At 47.8% G+C, this 16,626-nt stretch overlaps 8 non-coding genes across 8 annotated transcripts; all 8 read left to right on the plus strand.

Moving 5' to 3' along the window:
* The first annotated feature begins 900 nt into the window (after positions 1–900).
* On the plus strand, positions 901–1,091 carry LOC142720219 (U2 spliceosomal RNA). Its single transcript, XR_012873027.1, has one exon. It is a non-coding gene; the product is annotated as a U2 spliceosomal RNA (small nuclear RNA).
* A 1,304-nt stretch (positions 1,092–2,395) lies between these two features.
* Positions 2,396–2,586, plus strand: LOC142720220 (U2 spliceosomal RNA). The gene has a single exon (XR_012873028.1). It is a non-coding gene; the product is annotated as a U2 spliceosomal RNA (small nuclear RNA).
* A 1,342-nt stretch (positions 2,587–3,928) lies between these two features.
* On the plus strand, positions 3,929–4,119 carry LOC142720221 (U2 spliceosomal RNA). Its single transcript, XR_012873029.1, has one exon. It is a non-coding gene; the product is annotated as a U2 spliceosomal RNA (small nuclear RNA).
* A 1,318-nt stretch (positions 4,120–5,437) lies between these two features.
* Positions 5,438–5,628, plus strand: LOC142720222 (U2 spliceosomal RNA). Its single transcript, XR_012873030.1, has one exon. It is a non-coding gene; the product is annotated as a U2 spliceosomal RNA (small nuclear RNA).
* Positions 5,629–6,962: 1,334 nt separating this feature from the next.
* On the plus strand, positions 6,963–7,153 carry LOC142720223 (U2 spliceosomal RNA). Its single transcript, XR_012873031.1, has one exon. It is a non-coding gene; the product is annotated as a U2 spliceosomal RNA (small nuclear RNA).
* A 1,329-nt stretch (positions 7,154–8,482) lies between these two features.
* On the plus strand, positions 8,483–8,673 carry LOC142720224 (U2 spliceosomal RNA). Its single transcript, XR_012873033.1, has one exon. It is a non-coding gene; the product is annotated as a U2 spliceosomal RNA (small nuclear RNA).
* Positions 8,674–10,009: 1,336 nt separating this feature from the next.
* On the plus strand, positions 10,010–10,200 carry LOC142720225 (U2 spliceosomal RNA). Its single transcript, XR_012873034.1, has one exon. It is a non-coding gene; the product is annotated as a U2 spliceosomal RNA (small nuclear RNA).
* A 1,323-nt stretch (positions 10,201–11,523) lies between these two features.
* On the plus strand, positions 11,524–11,714 carry LOC142720226 (U2 spliceosomal RNA). The gene has a single exon (XR_012873035.1). It is a non-coding gene; the product is annotated as a U2 spliceosomal RNA (small nuclear RNA).
* Positions 11,715–16,626: the final 4,912 nt, after the last annotated feature.

Raw genomic sequence — 16,626 nt, forward strand, 5'->3', positions numbered from 1 at the left:
CATTAAAGCAGCCCGCCCGCCACAATGGACCTACCTGTGTACACTAGATGGATGTGATGGAATGTACTGTCGTCCCTACATTTCCAAGAAGAAGTAAGAATTGCAGTTGCAACAAACCCTTGCTTGCCTACAAAGAGAGCAGCAATTTGGATTTGTTACTATGTTACCTGGAAGAATAACAAACTGTGCAAGGATGGAGGTTGTAGGAGCAAAGAGAAGTTGTCTGTAAAGTTGGTGGATGCCTATTTTCCATTTTGCAGTCCCTTGTCTCCCTCTTGTGGCCTCCTGGAGGCAAATAAATGTGCAAAAAAAAGACAGCCTGGCGGCCGGCTGTTGCAGTGTTGCCCTCTCAGGCAACACTGAGTGACTGACTGAGCCGCACCGTCTTATATAAAGTTCAGACGGAACTTTGCACGTGTCATAGTGGAGCCCTCAGGATTCCAGAGCCAGCTTTCTGACATCATAATGGGGCCTGCCTCAGAGATAAAAGCCTGGGCCCAGGCAGTGTTGGTCAGTGCTGCTCAGCAGGCAGCACTGGACTGGACTGGACTGGATTACAGCTGATACAAGGTGTGAAGGAACAAGGGGTGGCTGTGGGCATGCACTTGCTGCCGCTGCCAGTGTTTATCTGCATGGCAGGAGGGCATTTGGGCGTTGCCAGGAAGGCGTTTTTATGTAGATTCCTCCTCTTTCAGCACTGCATTGTGGTGCAAGCAAAAGAAGCAAATCCTGTGTAGCTTCCTCTCCGGCCTTTATTCACCTCCCTCCCGCTTAGTAGCTGTAAATGTGTGTGAGCCTGCAGGGCCCCATGGAATTGCCTAGGAGTAGGCTGAATCAATCGCTGCAAGGGGTGAACAGCAGTATGGGACAGGCTCGGGCAAGGCAAGGGCCGCTCGGGTTATCGCTTCTCGGCCTTTTGGCTAAGATCAAGTGTAGTATCTGTTCTTATCAGTTTAATATCTGATACGTCCCCTATCTGGGGACCATATATTAAATGGATTTTTAGAACAGGGAGATGGAAATAGAGCTTGCTCTGTCCACTCCACGCATTGACCTGGTATTGCAGTATTTCCAGGACCGGTGCACCCTTCCCTTATGTGTTGACTAAAATCAGATTCCAAAAGTGCTATTTGTGTTTGCTATTGTTTTTGTCTTTCTGATGGGATCTCCCCTTTTAATCCCATTATTTCAACACCTGTTGGACAATGCATTTGTACAGTCATGTGTGATAATGAGCTCATTTATTAAATGCAATTAATTAATACATTGCCACCTCTTGTTGTGTGTGTGTGTGTGTGTGTGTGTGTGTGTGTGTGTGTCTTCTGTGTTTCTGTGTTTCCGGCATTTCACATTGGAACAGCTCATTCACCTTCCTTGTCTTCTCTCCGCCCTCCCTTTTAGGTAGGTTAAAGAGCTGCACCTGAGCCAGCCACTGATTGATTGATGCAGCACCACAGTCAAATAGTGGAGTGGAGTAGGGGGAACAGCAAACAGCCATTAAAGCAGCCCGCCCGCCACAATGGACCTACCTGTGTACACTAGATGGATGTGATGGAATGTACTGTCGTCCCTACATTTCCAAGAAGAAGTAAGAATTGCAGTTGCAACAAACCCTTGCTTGCCTACAAAGAGAGCAGCAATTTGGATTTGTTACTATGTTACCTGGAAGAATAACAAACTGTGCAAGGATGGAGGTTGTAGGAGCAAAGAGAAGTTGTCTGTAAAGTTGGTGGATGCCTATTTTCCATTTTGCAGTCCCTTGTCTCCCTCTTGTGGCCTCCTGGAGGCAAATAAATGTGCAAAAAAAAGACAGCCTGGCGGCCGGCTGTTGCAGTGTTGCCCTCTCAGGCAACACTGAGTGACTGACTGAGCCGCACCGTCTTATATAAAGTTCAGACGGAACTTTGCACGTGTCATAGTGGAGCCCTCAGGATTCCAGAGCCAGCTTTCTGACATCATAATGGGGCCTGCCTCAGAGATAAAAGCCTGGGCCCAGGCAGTGTTGGTCAGTGCTGCTCAGCAGGCAGCACTGGACTGGACTGGACTGGATTACAGCTGATACAAGGTGTGAAGGAACAAGGGGTGGCTGTGGGCATGCACTTGCTGCCGCTGCCAGTGTTTATCTGCATGGCAGGAGGGCATTTGGGCGTTGCCAGGAAGGCGTTTTTATGTAGATTCCTCCTCTTTCAGCACTGCATTGTGGTGCAAGCAAAAGAAGCAAATCCTGTGTAGCTTCCTCTCCGGCCTTTATTCACCTCCCTCCCGCTTAGTAGCTGTAAATGTGTGTGAGCCTGCAGGGCCCCATGGAATTGCCTAGGAGTAGGCTGAATCAATCGCTGCAAGGGGTGAACAGCAGTATGGGACAGGCTCGGGCAAGGCAAGGGCCGCTCGGGTTATCGCTTCTCGGCCTTTTGGCTAAGATCAAGTGTAGTATCTGTTCTTATCAGTTTAATATCTGATACGTCCCCTATCTGGGGACCATATATTAAATGGATTTTTAGAACAGGGAGATGGAAATAGAGCTTGCTCTGTCCACTCCACGCATTGACCTGGTATTGCAGTATTTCCAGGACCGGTGCACCCTTCCCTTATGTGTTGACTAAAATCAGATTCCAAAAGTGCTATTTGTGTTTGCTATTGTTTTTGTCTTTCTGATGGGATCTCCCCTTTTAATCCCATTATTTCAACACCTGTTGGACAATGCATTTGTACAGTCATGTGTGATAATGAGCTCATTTATTAAATGCAATTAATTAATACATTGCCACCTCTTGTTGTGTGTGTGTGTGTGTGTGTGTGTGTGTGTGTGTGTGTGTGTGTGTGTGTGTGTGTGTGTGTGTGTGTGTGTGTGTCTTCTGTGTTTCTGTGTTTCCGGCATTTCACATTGGAACAGCTCATTCACCTTCCTTGTCTTCTCTCCGCCCTCCCTTTTAGGTAGGTTAAAGAGCTGCACCTGAGCCAGCCACTGATTGATTGATGCAGCACCACAGTCAAATAGTGGAGTGGAGTAGGGGGAACAGCAAACAGCCATTAAAGCAGCCCGCCCGCCACAATGGACCTACCTGTGTACACTAGATGGATGTGATGGAATGTACTGTCGTCCCTACATTTCCAAGAAGAAGTAAGAATTGCAGTTGCAACAAACCCTTGCTTGCCTACAAAGAGAGCAGCAATTTGGATTTGTTACTATGTTACCTGGAAGAATAACAAACTGTGCAAGGATGGAGGTTGTAGGAGCAAAGAGAAGTTGTCTGTAAAGTTGGTGGATGCCTATTTTCCATTTTGCAGTCCCTTGTCTCCCTCTTGTGGCCTCCTGGAGGCAAATAAATGTGCAAAAAAAAGACAGCCTGGCGGCCGGCTGTTGCAGTGTTGCCCTCTCAGGCAACACTGAGTGACTGACTGAGCCGCACCGTCTTATATAAAGTTCAGACGGAACTTTGCACGTGTCATAGTGGAGCCCTCAGGATTCCAGAGCCAGCTTTCTGACATCATAATGGGGCCTGCCTCAGAGATAAAAGCCTGGGCCCAGGCAGTGTTGGTCAGTGCTGCTCAGCAGGCAGCACTGGACTGGACTGGACTGGATTACAGCTGATACAAGGTGTGAAGGAACAAGGGGTGGCTGTGGGCATGCACTTGCTGCCGCTGCCAGTGTTTATCTGCATGGCAGGAGGGCATTTGGGCGTTGCCAGGAAGGCGTTTTTATGTAGATTCCTCCTCTTTCAGCACTGCATTGTGGTGCAAGCAAAAGAAGCAAATCCTGTGTAGCTTCCTCTCCGGCCTTTATTCACCTCCCTCCCGCTTAGTAGCTGTAAATGTGTGTGAGCCTGCAGGGCCCCATGGAATTGCCTAGGAGTAGGCTGAATCAATCGCTGCAAGGGGTGAACAGCAGTATGGGACAGGCTCGGGCAAGGCAAGGGCCGCTCGGGTTATCGCTTCTCGGCCTTTTGGCTAAGATCAAGTGTAGTATCTGTTCTTATCAGTTTAATATCTGATACGTCCCCTATCTGGGGACCATATATTAAATGGATTTTTAGAACAGGGAGATGGAAATAGAGCTTGCTCTGTCCACTCCACGCATTGACCTGGTATTGCAGTATTTCCAGGACCGGTGCACCCTTCCCTTATGTGTTGACTAAAATCAGATTCCAAAAGTGCTATTTGTGTTTGCTATTGTTTTTGTCTTTCTGATGGGATCTCCCCTTTTAATCCCATTATTTCAACACCTGTTGGACAATGCATTTGTACAGTCATGTGTGATAATGAGCTCATTTATTAAATGCAATTAATTAATACATTGCCACCTCTTGTTGTGTGTGTGTGTGTGTGTGTGTGTGTGTGTGTGTGTGTGTGTGTGTGTGTGTCTTCTGTGTTTCTGTGTTTCCGGCATTTCACATTGGAACAGCTCATTCACCTTCCTTGTCTTCTCTCCGCCCTCCCTTTTAGGTAGGTTAAAGAGCTGCACCTGAGCCAGCCACTGATTGATTGATGCAGCACCACAGTCAAATAGTGGAGTGGAGTAGGGGGAACAGCAAACAGCCATTAAAGCAGCCCGCCCGCCACAATGGACCTACCTGTGTACACTAGATGGATGTGATGGAATGTACTGTCGTCCCTACATTTCCAAGAAGAAGTAAGAATTGCAGTTGCAACAAACCCTTGCTTGCCTACAAAGAGAGCAGCAATTTGGATTTGTTACTATGTTACCTGGAAGAATAACAAACTGTGCAAGGATGGAGGTTGTAGGAGCAAAGAGAAGTTGTCTGTAAAGTTGGTGGATGCCTATTTTCCATTTTGCAGTCCCTTGTCTCCCTCTTGTGGCCTCCTGGAGGCAAATAAATGTGCAAAAAAAAGACAGCCTGGCGGCCGGCTGTTGCAGTGTTGCCCTCTCAGGCAACACTGAGTGACTGACTGAGCCGCACCGTCTTATATAAAGTTCAGACGGAACTTTGCACGTGTCATAGTGGAGCCCTCAGGATTCCAGAGCCAGCTTTCTGACATCATAATGGGGCCTGCCTCAGAGATAAAAGCCTGGGCCCAGGCAGTGTTGGTCAGTGCTGCTCAGCAGGCAGCACTGGACTGGACTGGACTGGATTACAGCTGATACAAGGTGTGAAGGAACAAGGGGTGGCTGTGGGCATGCACTTGCTGCCGCTGCCAGTGTTTATCTGCATGGCAGGAGGGCATTTGGGCGTTGCCAGGAAGGCGTTTTTATGTAGATTCCTCCTCTTTCAGCACTGCATTGTGGTGCAAGCAAAAGAAGCAAATCCTGTGTAGCTTCCTCTCCGGCCTTTATTCACCTCCCTCCCGCTTAGTAGCTGTAAATGTGTGTGAGCCTGCAGGGCCCCATGGAATTGCCTAGGAGTAGGCTGAATCAATCGCTGCAAGGGGTGAACAGCAGTATGGGACAGGCTCGGGCAAGGCAAGGGCCGCTCGGGTTATCGCTTCTCGGCCTTTTGGCTAAGATCAAGTGTAGTATCTGTTCTTATCAGTTTAATATCTGATACGTCCCCTATCTGGGGACCATATATTAAATGGATTTTTAGAACAGGGAGATGGAAATAGAGCTTGCTCTGTCCACTCCACGCATTGACCTGGTATTGCAGTATTTCCAGGACCGGTGCACCCTTCCCTTATGTGTTGACTAAAATCAGATTCCAAAAGTGCTATTTGTGTTTGCTATTGTTTTTGTCTTTCTGATGGGATCTCCCCTTTTAATCCCATTATTTCAACACCTGTTGGACAATGCATTTGTACAGTCATGTGTGATAATGAGCTCATTTATTAAATGCAATTAATTAATACATTGCCACCTCTTGTTGTGTGTGTGTGTGTGTGTGTGTGTGTGTGTGTGTGTGTGTGTGTGTGTGTGTGTGTGTGTGTGTGTGTCTTCTGTGTTTCTGTGTTTCCGGCATTTCACATTGGAACAGCTCATTCACCTTCCTTGTCTTCTCTCCGCCCTCCCTTTTAGGTAGGTTAAAGAGCTGCACCTGAGCCAGCCACTGATTGATTGATGCAGCACCACAGTCAAATAGTGGAGTGGAGTAGGGGGAACAGCAAACAGCCATTAAAGCAGCCCGCCCGCCACAATGGACCTACCTGTGTACACTAGATGGATGTGATGGAATGTACTGTCGTCCCTACATTTCCAAGAAGAAGTAAGAATTGCAGTTGCAACAAACCCTTGCTTGCCTACAAAGAGAGCAGCAATTTGGATTTGTTACTATGTTACCTGGAAGAATAACAAACTGTGCAAGGATGGAGGTTGTAGGAGCAAAGAGAAGTTGTCTGTAAAGTTGGTGGATGCCTATTTTCCATTTTGCAGTCCCTTGTCTCCCTCTTGTGGCCTCCTGGAGGCAAATAAATGTGCAAAAAAAAGACAGCCTGGCGGCCGGCTGTTGCAGTGTTGCCCTCTCAGGCAACACTGAGTGACTGACTGAGCCGCACCGTCTTATATAAAGTTCAGACGGAACTTTGCACGTGTCATAGTGGAGCCCTCAGGATTCCAGAGCCAGCTTTCTGACATCATAATGGGGCCTGCCTCAGAGATAAAAGCCTGGGCCCAGGCAGTGTTGGTCAGTGCTGCTCAGCAGGCAGCACTGGACTGGACTGGACTGGATTACAGCTGATACAAGGTGTGAAGGAACAAGGGGTGGCTGTGGGCATGCACTTGCTGCCGCTGCCAGTGTTTATCTGCATGGCAGGAGGGCATTTGGGCGTTGCCAGGAAGGCGTTTTTATGTAGATTCCTCCTCTTTCAGCACTGCATTGTGGTGCAAGCAAAAGAAGCAAATCCTGTGTAGCTTCCTCTCCGGCCTTTATTCACCTCCCTCCCGCTTAGTAGCTGTAAATGTGTGTGAGCCTGCAGGGCCCCATGGAATTGCCTAGGAGTAGGCTGAATCAATCGCTGCAAGGGGTGAACAGCAGTATGGGACAGGCTCGGGCAAGGCAAGGGCCGCTCGGGTTATCGCTTCTCGGCCTTTTGGCTAAGATCAAGTGTAGTATCTGTTCTTATCAGTTTAATATCTGATACGTCCCCTATCTGGGGACCATATATTAAATGGATTTTTAGAACAGGGAGATGGAAATAGAGCTTGCTCTGTCCACTCCACGCATTGACCTGGTATTGCAGTATTTCCAGGACCGGTGCACCCTTCCCTTATGTGTTGACTAAAATCAGATTCCAAAAGTGCTATTTGTGTTTGCTATTGTTTTTGTCTTTCTGATGGGATCTCCCCTTTTAATCCCATTATTTCAACACCTGTTGGACAATGCATTTGTACAGTCATGTGTGATAATGAGCTCATTTATTAAATGCAATTAATTAATACATTGCCACCTCTTGTGTGTGTGTGTGTGTGTGTGTGTGTGTGTGTGTGTGTGTGTGTGTGTGTGTGTGTGTGTGTGTGTCTTCTGTGTTTCTGTGTTTCCGGCATTTCACATTGGAACAGCTCATTCACCTTCCTTGTCTTCTCTCCGCCCTCCCTTTTAGGTAGGTTAAAGAGCTGCACCTGAGCCAGCCACTGATTGATTGATGCAGCACCACAGTCAAATAGTGGAGTGGAGTAGGGGGAACAGCAAACAGCCATTAAAGCAGCCCGCCCGCCACAATGGACCTACCTGTGTACACTAGATGGATGTGATGGAATGTACTGTCGTCCCTACATTTCCAAGAAGAAGTAAGAATTGCAGTTGCAACAAACCCTTGCTTGCCTACAAAGAGAGCAGCAATTTGGATTTGTTACTATGTTACCTGGAAGAATAACAAACTGTGCAAGGATGGAGGTTGTAGGAGCAAAGAGAAGTTGTCTGTAAAGTTGGTGGATGCCTATTTTCCATTTTGCAGTCCCTTGTCTCCCTCTTGTGGCCTCCTGGAGGCAAATAAATGTGCAAAAAAAAGACAGCCTGGCGGCCGGCTGTTGCAGTGTTGCCCTCTCAGGCAACACTGAGTGACTGACTGAGCCGCACCGTCTTATATAAAGTTCAGACGGAACTTTGCACGTGTCATAGTGGAGCCCTCAGGATTCCAGAGCCAGCTTTCTGACATCATAATGGGGCCTGCCTCAGAGATAAAAGCCTGGGCCCAGGCAGTGTTGGTCAGTGCTGCTCAGCAGGCAGCACTGGACTGGACTGGACTGGATTACAGCTGATACAAGGTGTGAAGGAACAAGGGGTGGCTGTGGGCATGCACTTGCTGCCGCTGCCAGTGTTTATCTGCATGGCAGGAGGGCATTTGGGCGTTGCCAGGAAGGCGTTTTTATGTAGATTCCTCCTCTTTCAGCACTGCATTGTGGTGCAAGCAAAAGAAGCAAATCCTGTGTAGCTTCCTCTCCGGCCTTTATTCACCTCCCTCCCGCTTAGTAGCTGTAAATGTGTGTGAGCCTGCAGGGCCCCATGGAATTGCCTAGGAGTAGGCTGAATCAATCGCTGCAAGGGGTGAACAGCAGTATGGGACAGGCTCGGGCAAGGCAAGGGCCGCTCGGGTTATCGCTTCTCGGCCTTTTGGCTAAGATCAAGTGTAGTATCTGTTCTTATCAGTTTAATATCTGATACGTCCCCTATCTGGGGACCATATATTAAATGGATTTTTAGAACAGGGAGATGGAAATAGAGCTTGCTCTGTCCACTCCACGCATTGACCTGGTATTGCAGTATTTCCAGGACCGGTGCACCCTTCCCTTATGTGTTGACTAAAATCAGATTCCAAAAGTGCTATTTGTGTTTGCTATTGTTTTTGTCTTTCTGATGGGATCTCCCCTTTTAATCCCATTATTTCAACACCTGTTGGACAATGCATTTGTACAGTCATGTGTGATAATGAGCTCATTTATTAAATGCAATTAATTAATACATTGCCACCTCTGTGTGTGTGTGTGTGTGTGTGTGTGTGTGTGTGTGTGTGTGTGTGTGTGTGTGTGTGTGTGTGTGTGTGTGTGTCTTCTGTGTTTCTGTGTTTCCGGCATTTCACATTGGAACAGCTCATTCACCTTCCTTGTCTTCTCTCCGCCCTCCCTTTTAGGTAGGTTAAAGAGCTGCACCTGAGCCAGCCACTGATTGATTGATGCAGCACCACAGTCAAATAGTGGAGTGGAGTAGGGGGAACAGCAAACAGCCATTAAAGCAGCCCGCCCGCCACAATGGACCTACCTGTGTACACTAGATGGATGTGATGGAATGTACTGTCGTCCCTACATTTCCAAGAAGAAGTAAGAATTGCAGTTGCAACAAACCCTTGCTTGCCTACAAAGAGAGCAGCAATTTGGATTTGTTACTATGTTACCTGGAAGAATAACAAACTGTGCAAGGATGGAGGTTGTAGGAGCAAAGAGAAGTTGTCTGTAAAGTTGGTGGATGCCTATTTTCCATTTTGCAGTCCCTTGTCTCCCTCTTGTGGCCTCCTGGAGGCAAATAAATGTGCAAAAAAAAGACAGCCTGGCGGCCGGCTGTTGCAGTGTTGCCCTCTCAGGCAACACTGAGTGACTGACTGAGCCGCACCGTCTTATATAAAGTTCAGACGGAACTTTGCACGTGTCATAGTGGAGCCCTCAGGATTCCAGAGCCAGCTTTCTGACATCATAATGGGGCCTGCCTCAGAGATAAAAGCCTGGGCCCAGGCAGTGTTGGTCAGTGCTGCTCAGCAGGCAGCACTGGACTGGACTGGACTGGATTACAGCTGATACAAGGTGTGAAGGAACAAGGGGTGGCTGTGGGCATGCACTTGCTGCCGCTGCCAGTGTTTATCTGCATGGCAGGAGGGCATTTGGGCGTTGCCAGGAAGGCGTTTTTATGTAGATTCCTCCTCTTTCAGCACTGCATTGTGGTGCAAGCAAAAGAAGCAAATCCTGTGTAGCTTCCTCTCCGGCCTTTATTCACCTCCCTCCCGCTTAGTAGCTGTAAATGTGTGTGAGCCTGCAGGGCCCCATGGAATTGCCTAGGAGTAGGCTGAATCAATCGCTGCAAGGGGTGAACAGCAGTATGGGACAGGCTCGGGCAAGGCAAGGGCCGCTCGGGTTATCGCTTCTCGGCCTTTTGGCTAAGATCAAGTGTAGTATCTGTTCTTATCAGTTTAATATCTGATACGTCCCCTATCTGGGGACCATATATTAAATGGATTTTTAGAACAGGGAGATGGAAATAGAGCTTGCTCTGTCCACTCCACGCATTGACCTGGTATTGCAGTATTTCCAGGACCGGTGCACCCTTCCCTTATGTGTTGACTAAAATCAGATTCCAAAAGTGCTATTTGTGTTTGCTATTGTTTTTGTCTTTCTGATGGGATCTCCCCTTTTAATCCCATTATTTCAACACCTGTTGGACAATGCATTTGTACAGTCATGTGTGATAATGAGCTCATTTATTAAATGCAATTAATTAATACATTGCCACCTCTTGTGTGTGTGTGTGTGTGTGTGTGTGTGTGTGTGTGTGTGTGTGTGTGTGTGTGTGTGTGTCTTCTGTGTTTCTGTGTTTCCGGCATTTCACATTGGAACAGCTCATTCACCTTCCTTGTCTTCTCTCCGCCCTCCCTTTTAGGTAGGTTAAAGAGCTGCACCTGAGCCAGCCACTGATTGATTGATGCAGCACCACAGTCAAATAGTGGAGTGGAGTAGGGGGAACAGCAAACAGCCATTAAAGCAGCCCGCCCGCCACAATGGACCTACCTGTGTACACTAGATGGATGTGATGGAATGTACTGTCGTCCCTACATTTCCAAGAAGAAGTAAGAATTGCAGTTGCAACAAACCCTTGCTTGCCTACAAAGAGAGCAGCAATTTGGATTTGTTACTATGTTACCTGGAAGAATAACAAACTGTGCAAGGATGGAGGTTGTAGGAGCAAAGAGAAGTTGTCTGTAAAGTTGGTGGATGCCTATTTTCCATTTTGCAGTCCCTTGTCTCCCTCTTGTGGCCTCCTGGAGGCAAATAAATGTGCAAAAAAAAGACAGCCTGGCGGCCGGCTGTTGCAGTGTTGCCCTCTCAGGCAACACTGAGTGACTGACTGAGCCGCACCGTCTTATATAAAGTTCAGACGGAACTTTGCACGTGTCATAGTGGAGCCCTCAGGATTCCAGAGCCAGCTTTCTGACATCATAATGGGGCCTGCCTCAGAGATAAAAGCCTGGGCCCAGGCAGTGTTGGTCAGTGCTGCTCAGCAGGCAGCACTGGACTGGACTGGACTGGATTACAGCTGATACAAGGTGTGAAGGAACAAGGGGTGGCTGTGGGCATGCACTTGCTGCCGCTGCCAGTGTTTATCTGCATGGCAGGAGGGCATTTGGGCGTTGCCAGGAAGGCGTTTTTATGTAGATTCCTCCTCTTTCAGCACTGCATTGTGGTGCAAGCAAAAGAAGCAAATCCTGTGTAGCTTCCTCTCCGGCCTTTATTCACCTCCCTCCCGCTTAGTAGCTGTAAATGTGTGTGAGCCTGCAGGGCCCCATGGAATTGCCTAGGAGTAGGCTGAATCAATCGCTGCAAGGGGTGAACAGCAGTATGGGACAGGCTCGGGCAAGGCAAGGGCCGCTCGGGTTATCGCTTCTCGGCCTTTTGGCTAAGATCAAGTGTAGTATCTGTTCTTATCAGTTTAATATCTGATACGTCCCCTATCTGGGGACCATATATTAAATGGATTTTTAGAACAGGGAGATGGAAATAGAGCTTGCTCTGTCCACTCCACGCATTGACCTGGTATTGCAGTATTTCCAGGACCGGTGCACCCTTCCCTTATGTGTTGACTAAAATCAGATTCCAAAAGTGCTATTTGTGTTTGCTATTGTTTTTGTCTTTCTGATGGGATCTCCCCTTTTAATCCCATTATTTCAACACCTGTTGGACAATGCATTTGTACAGTCATGTGTGATAATGAGCTCATTTATTAAATGCAATTAATTAATACATTGCCACCTCTTGTTGTGTGTGTGTGTGTGTGTGTGTGTGTGTGTGTGTGTGTGTGTGTGTGTGTGTGTGTGTGTGTGTGTGTGTGTGTGTGTGTGTGTGTGTCTTCTGTGTTTCTGTGTTTCCGGCATTTCACATTGGAACAGCTCATTCACCTTCCTTGTCTTCTCTCCGCCCTCCCTTTTAGGTAGGTTAAAGAGCTGCACCTGAGCCAGCCACTGATTGATTGATGCAGCACCACAGTCAAATAGTGGAGTGGAGTAGGGGGAACAGCAAACAGCCATTAAAGCAGCCCGCCCGCCACAATGGACCTACCTGTGTACACTAGATGGATGTGATGGAATGTACTGTCGTCCCTACATTTCCAAGAAGAAGTAAGAATTGCAGTTGCAACAAACCCTTGCTTGCCTACAAAGAGAGCAGCAATTTGGATTTGTTACTATGTTACCTGGAAGAATAACAAACTGTGCAAGGATGGAGGTTGTAGGAGCAAAGAGAAGTTGTCTGTAAAGTTGGTGGATGCCTATTTTCCATTTTGCAGTCCCTTGTCTCCCTCTTGTGGCCTCCTGGAGGCAAATAAATGTGCAAAAAAAAGACAGCCTGGCGGCCGGCTGTTGCAGTGTTGCCCTCTCAGGCAACACTGAGTGACTGACTGAGCCGCACCGTCTTATATAAAGTTCAGACGGAACTTTGCACGTGTCATAGTGGAGCCCTCAGGATTCCAGAGCCAGCTTTCTGACATCATAATGGGGCCTGCCTCAGAGATAAAAGCCTGGGCCCAGGCAGTGTTGGTCAGTGCTGCTCAGCAGGCAGCACTGGACTGGACTGGACTGGATTACAGCTGATACAAGGTGTGAAGGAACAAGGGGTGGCTGTGGGCATGCACTTGCTGCCGCTGCCAGTGTTTATCTGCATGGCAGGAGGGCATTTGGGCGTTGCCAGGAAGGCGTTTTTATGTAGATTCCTCCTCTTTCAGCACTGCATTGTGGTGCAAGCAAAAGAAGCAAATCCTGTGTAGCTTCCTCTCCGGCCTTTATTCACCTCCCTCCCGCTTAGTAGCTGTAAATGTGTGTGAGCCTGCAGGGCCCCATGGAATTGCCTAGGAGTAGGCTGAATCAATCGCTGCAAGGGGTGAACAGCAGTATGGGACAGGCTCGGGCAAGGCAAGGGCCGCTCGGGTTATCGCTTCTCGGCCTTTTGGCTAAGACCAAGTGTATTTATACAGGAGGTTTTTAGTCAGAAGGTGCTCAGGTACCCTCTCTCTCGGCCTCGGGGGATCGTCCAGGTTCGCCTGGACTTCACCCCCGTGCTGCTATTTGGGAGAGAGGCTTAGTCCTGAGCAACGAGTTGCGATCCCCCCCCCAGCCCTTTGGTACGTCTCAGGACCCCATAGGGCGCAGCATTTTGCTGTGCGGTTCGGCCTGGCCACGGAAATGGCAGGCGAGCCAGATGCGGTGCCGGTGTATGCCCGGCTAAAGAACTCTGCCCGATTTATCGTGGCAGAGGGTGGAGGCGGTCCACGTGGCGTGAAATTTTTGGTCAACACGATCTTGGAAGAACTACTGGCGGTCCACAAAAACGAGATTTTGGCTATCCAGGACTACCCGAAACGAGGAATATTTGATGTAACCTTTATGGGAGAAGGAATCCTCCGTGATGCCATGGACCGAGCTGAGAGGAGAAAAGGTGAACTCGTGGTAGCGGGAGTCCAGGTAATAGAACATGCCTTTGAAATTACCAAACTCGTTGTGATTAAAATGTACTCCCCATATGTGAAGGATATGGAAGTGGCAGCATTTCTAGCTGCCTACTTCAAGAACGTCAAACTATTGGGGAGAGTTATGAACGAGTGTGGAGTGTGGACCGTCAAGTGGAAGTTTTTAGTGACTTTGATAAAGGACCCCTCCACCCAAGAAACGAGATTACCACCGGCTCGTTTTAAAATTGGAAATGTGAATGGCGACCTCTATTTTTCAGGGATGCCAAACTTCTGCAGGGCCTGCGGTACCTATGGACATACCAGTTTTAACTGCGATGTCACCTGTAGAAACTGTGGAAGCAAAGAGCACAATATAAGAGAATGCTCACAAGAGAAAAAATGTAATTTTTGCCAAAAAACTGGTCATCTGTACTATTCTTGTCCCCATAGGTACCGAGGCGAAGAATATGAGCAACCCGAGGCGCCCCCACGTGCTCCACCAGCGGACCAGTCCCACCCCCGGGGAGAGGAGCATGCCGGGGCCGCGAAGGAGCAGCGAGGCACCTGGGCTTCAGTGGTGCGGAATAATGGAGCCAAAGCGGGTGCCTCGCAGCCAGCAACCTCTGAGGAAAGGATGGAGCCCAGCGCCAAAGATAAAAGGCAAGCTAAGAGGAAGGCGGAAAAGGAGCAGGCCACCAATGATACTGTGGCATCCCAGAGGGCTGGTTGTCCAGTGGGTGCCGGGCCTGCTCCTGTACCTGGGTCTCAGGAGTCTGACTCCGAGCAGGAGAACTGGGTAGCGGTGGGTCCCCGAAAAAAGGGAAAACAGGAGCGTGCTGGTAGGAGGGAATCAGGGGAGGAGCAGATGGACACATCCGTGAAGAAAAGTGGGGCTCCTCCTAGGACCACCTCCTCGCCTGACCTGGTGAGGAGGGTGGGCACTGTTCCCTCCCAGATACCGGACACCCCGCCGTGTGCGCAACCTCCCCCTCTAAGACGGCGTCAACAGAGCCTGGGGGGAGAGGCGGGGCCCTTGGGGGACCCACCCGAAATGGACCTACGTGGTCACCCAGTTGAGACCCAGGTGACGCTAAGCGAGAGTGGGCTCCCCTTGTACGAGATAAGAGTTGCTGGCACGGCTCTCAGTGAAGGTAGTTCCTCTCCCTTTTCGTCCCTCTTTGCAGGCGATTCGGACGAGGGTGGGGATATGAGCGCAAACGAGAATTCTGGTAATGCTGGTGGAGGAAATGTCTGATTTTAAGTTCCACGAATATTTATTATTTTAAAATCAAGACGTTATTTTAATCTCCACAATGTCTGAAGTAAAGGGAATCTCCCTCAACGTGAGGGGCGCCAAGTCCAAAGTTAGAAGGGTTGCTCTCTTCAGCTTTTTAGCTGGCCTGGCAGCCTCTGTTTTTTTCCTGCAGGAGTGCGGCATTCCCCATATGATGAAGTACCATAAATACCAAGAGGATTGGAAGTATAGTCCATCAGTCTGGTCTGGATCTAACGAGTCCAGATCAGCAGGGGTCGCCATTCTTTTTAAGGGAAACGTTTTAATCGATTTTATCCAAGAGATCCTTCCAGGACGTATTTTATTGGTTAAGGCTTTTATTGACGGTGTGAAATGGCAGTTCTTAAATTTTTATGGCTCACCTGACAAAAATAAAAGAGAAGAAATGTTAGCGATTTTACCTCTTTTTATTAACACGACTGAGCCTTTTATCCTCGCAGGTGATTTTAATTGTATCCTGAGAGGGGAACGCCGGCTTACCAGTGCTACAAGCAGGAACTATGATAAGACCTCTGGACTGCTCAAAGATATGGTGGGTGATTTTAAGTTAAAAGACGTTTATAAAGAATGTAACAGGAGCAGTCCAGAGGAAGCCGGCGTTACCTGGAGCAACGCCACCTGTAGCTCCAGGATAGATTTTATTTTTTGTAACGAGAATCTACTGCCTTTTAAATGTGAAGTTTTAACCAATGTGTTTTCTGATCACAAGCTTTTATCATTTTATGTAAAGCGTGATTTTAATAACATTATTAGTAAAAAGTCCTGGAAGTTAAATGTTTCCCTTTTAGATGATCCACAGGTTTTTACCGATTTTATTGAATTTTACAAAGAGAGTAGGCGGGTGAGAGACACACGGGCTCCCATCACTGAATGGTGGGAGAAAATGAAAAGAAAAATAAAAGAATTTTTTATTAAAAAAAGTGTGGCAAAAGCCAGAGAGAAGCAGGCTTTTTTTAAAATCCTTAACACCCGCCTACAGACCCTGTACAAGATGAGAGAGCATGAGATAGATGTAAAAGACGACATCACCAACTTAAAAAAAGAGATAGCTCAGTGCCTGGAGCAGAAAGGCAAAGAAATTATTTTTCGTTCTAGGATACAACACGTGGAAGAGAACGAGACCTGCTCCAGGTACTTTTTTAAGAAAATGAACAATAAAAAAGCTATTCTTAAAAATATTGATGGGGTGTCGGATGTACAGGGTCTTTTAAGTAAAGTTCATGAGTTTTATACTGACCTTTTTAATGTGAAAACTGTGGATCGTGATTTTATGCGTGACTCGCTGAAGGAGATTACCACTGTTTTAGACCCTGTCTCCCAGAATTTTTTATTGCAGGAACTGTCGGAGCAGGAGATTTTAGAGACAGTGAAGAGTTTTAAAGCAGGTAAAGTTCCTGGCCCGGACGGTATACCCAGCGAGTTTTATGTCAAATTTTATGATATTTTAAAAGATGATCTCTTAAACCTTTTTACCGAAGTCTTTCATTCCAAGATGCTGCCTAAGTCCTGGCGGAAGGGTGAGGTCTCCTTGCTATACAAGAAAGGTGACATCGCAGTTTTAGAGAATTGGAGACCAATAACCCTTCTGAATAGTGACTACAAAATAATGGCAAAACTATGCGCAAACCGTTTAAAAGCCATAGTACCCCACATCATACACTCTAACCAGGTGTGTGGGGTGCCAGGCCGTAGCATCTGGGATAATATTAATTTAATAAAAGATGCGATTGAAGACACAAAATCTAG

Source organism: Rhinoderma darwinii, unplaced genomic scaffold, assembly GCF_050947455.1.
Source record: "Rhinoderma darwinii isolate aRhiDar2 unplaced genomic scaffold, aRhiDar2.hap1 Scaffold_495, whole genome shotgun sequence".
NCBI lineage: Eukaryota > Metazoa > Chordata > Amphibia > Anura > Rhinodermatidae > Rhinoderma > Rhinoderma darwinii.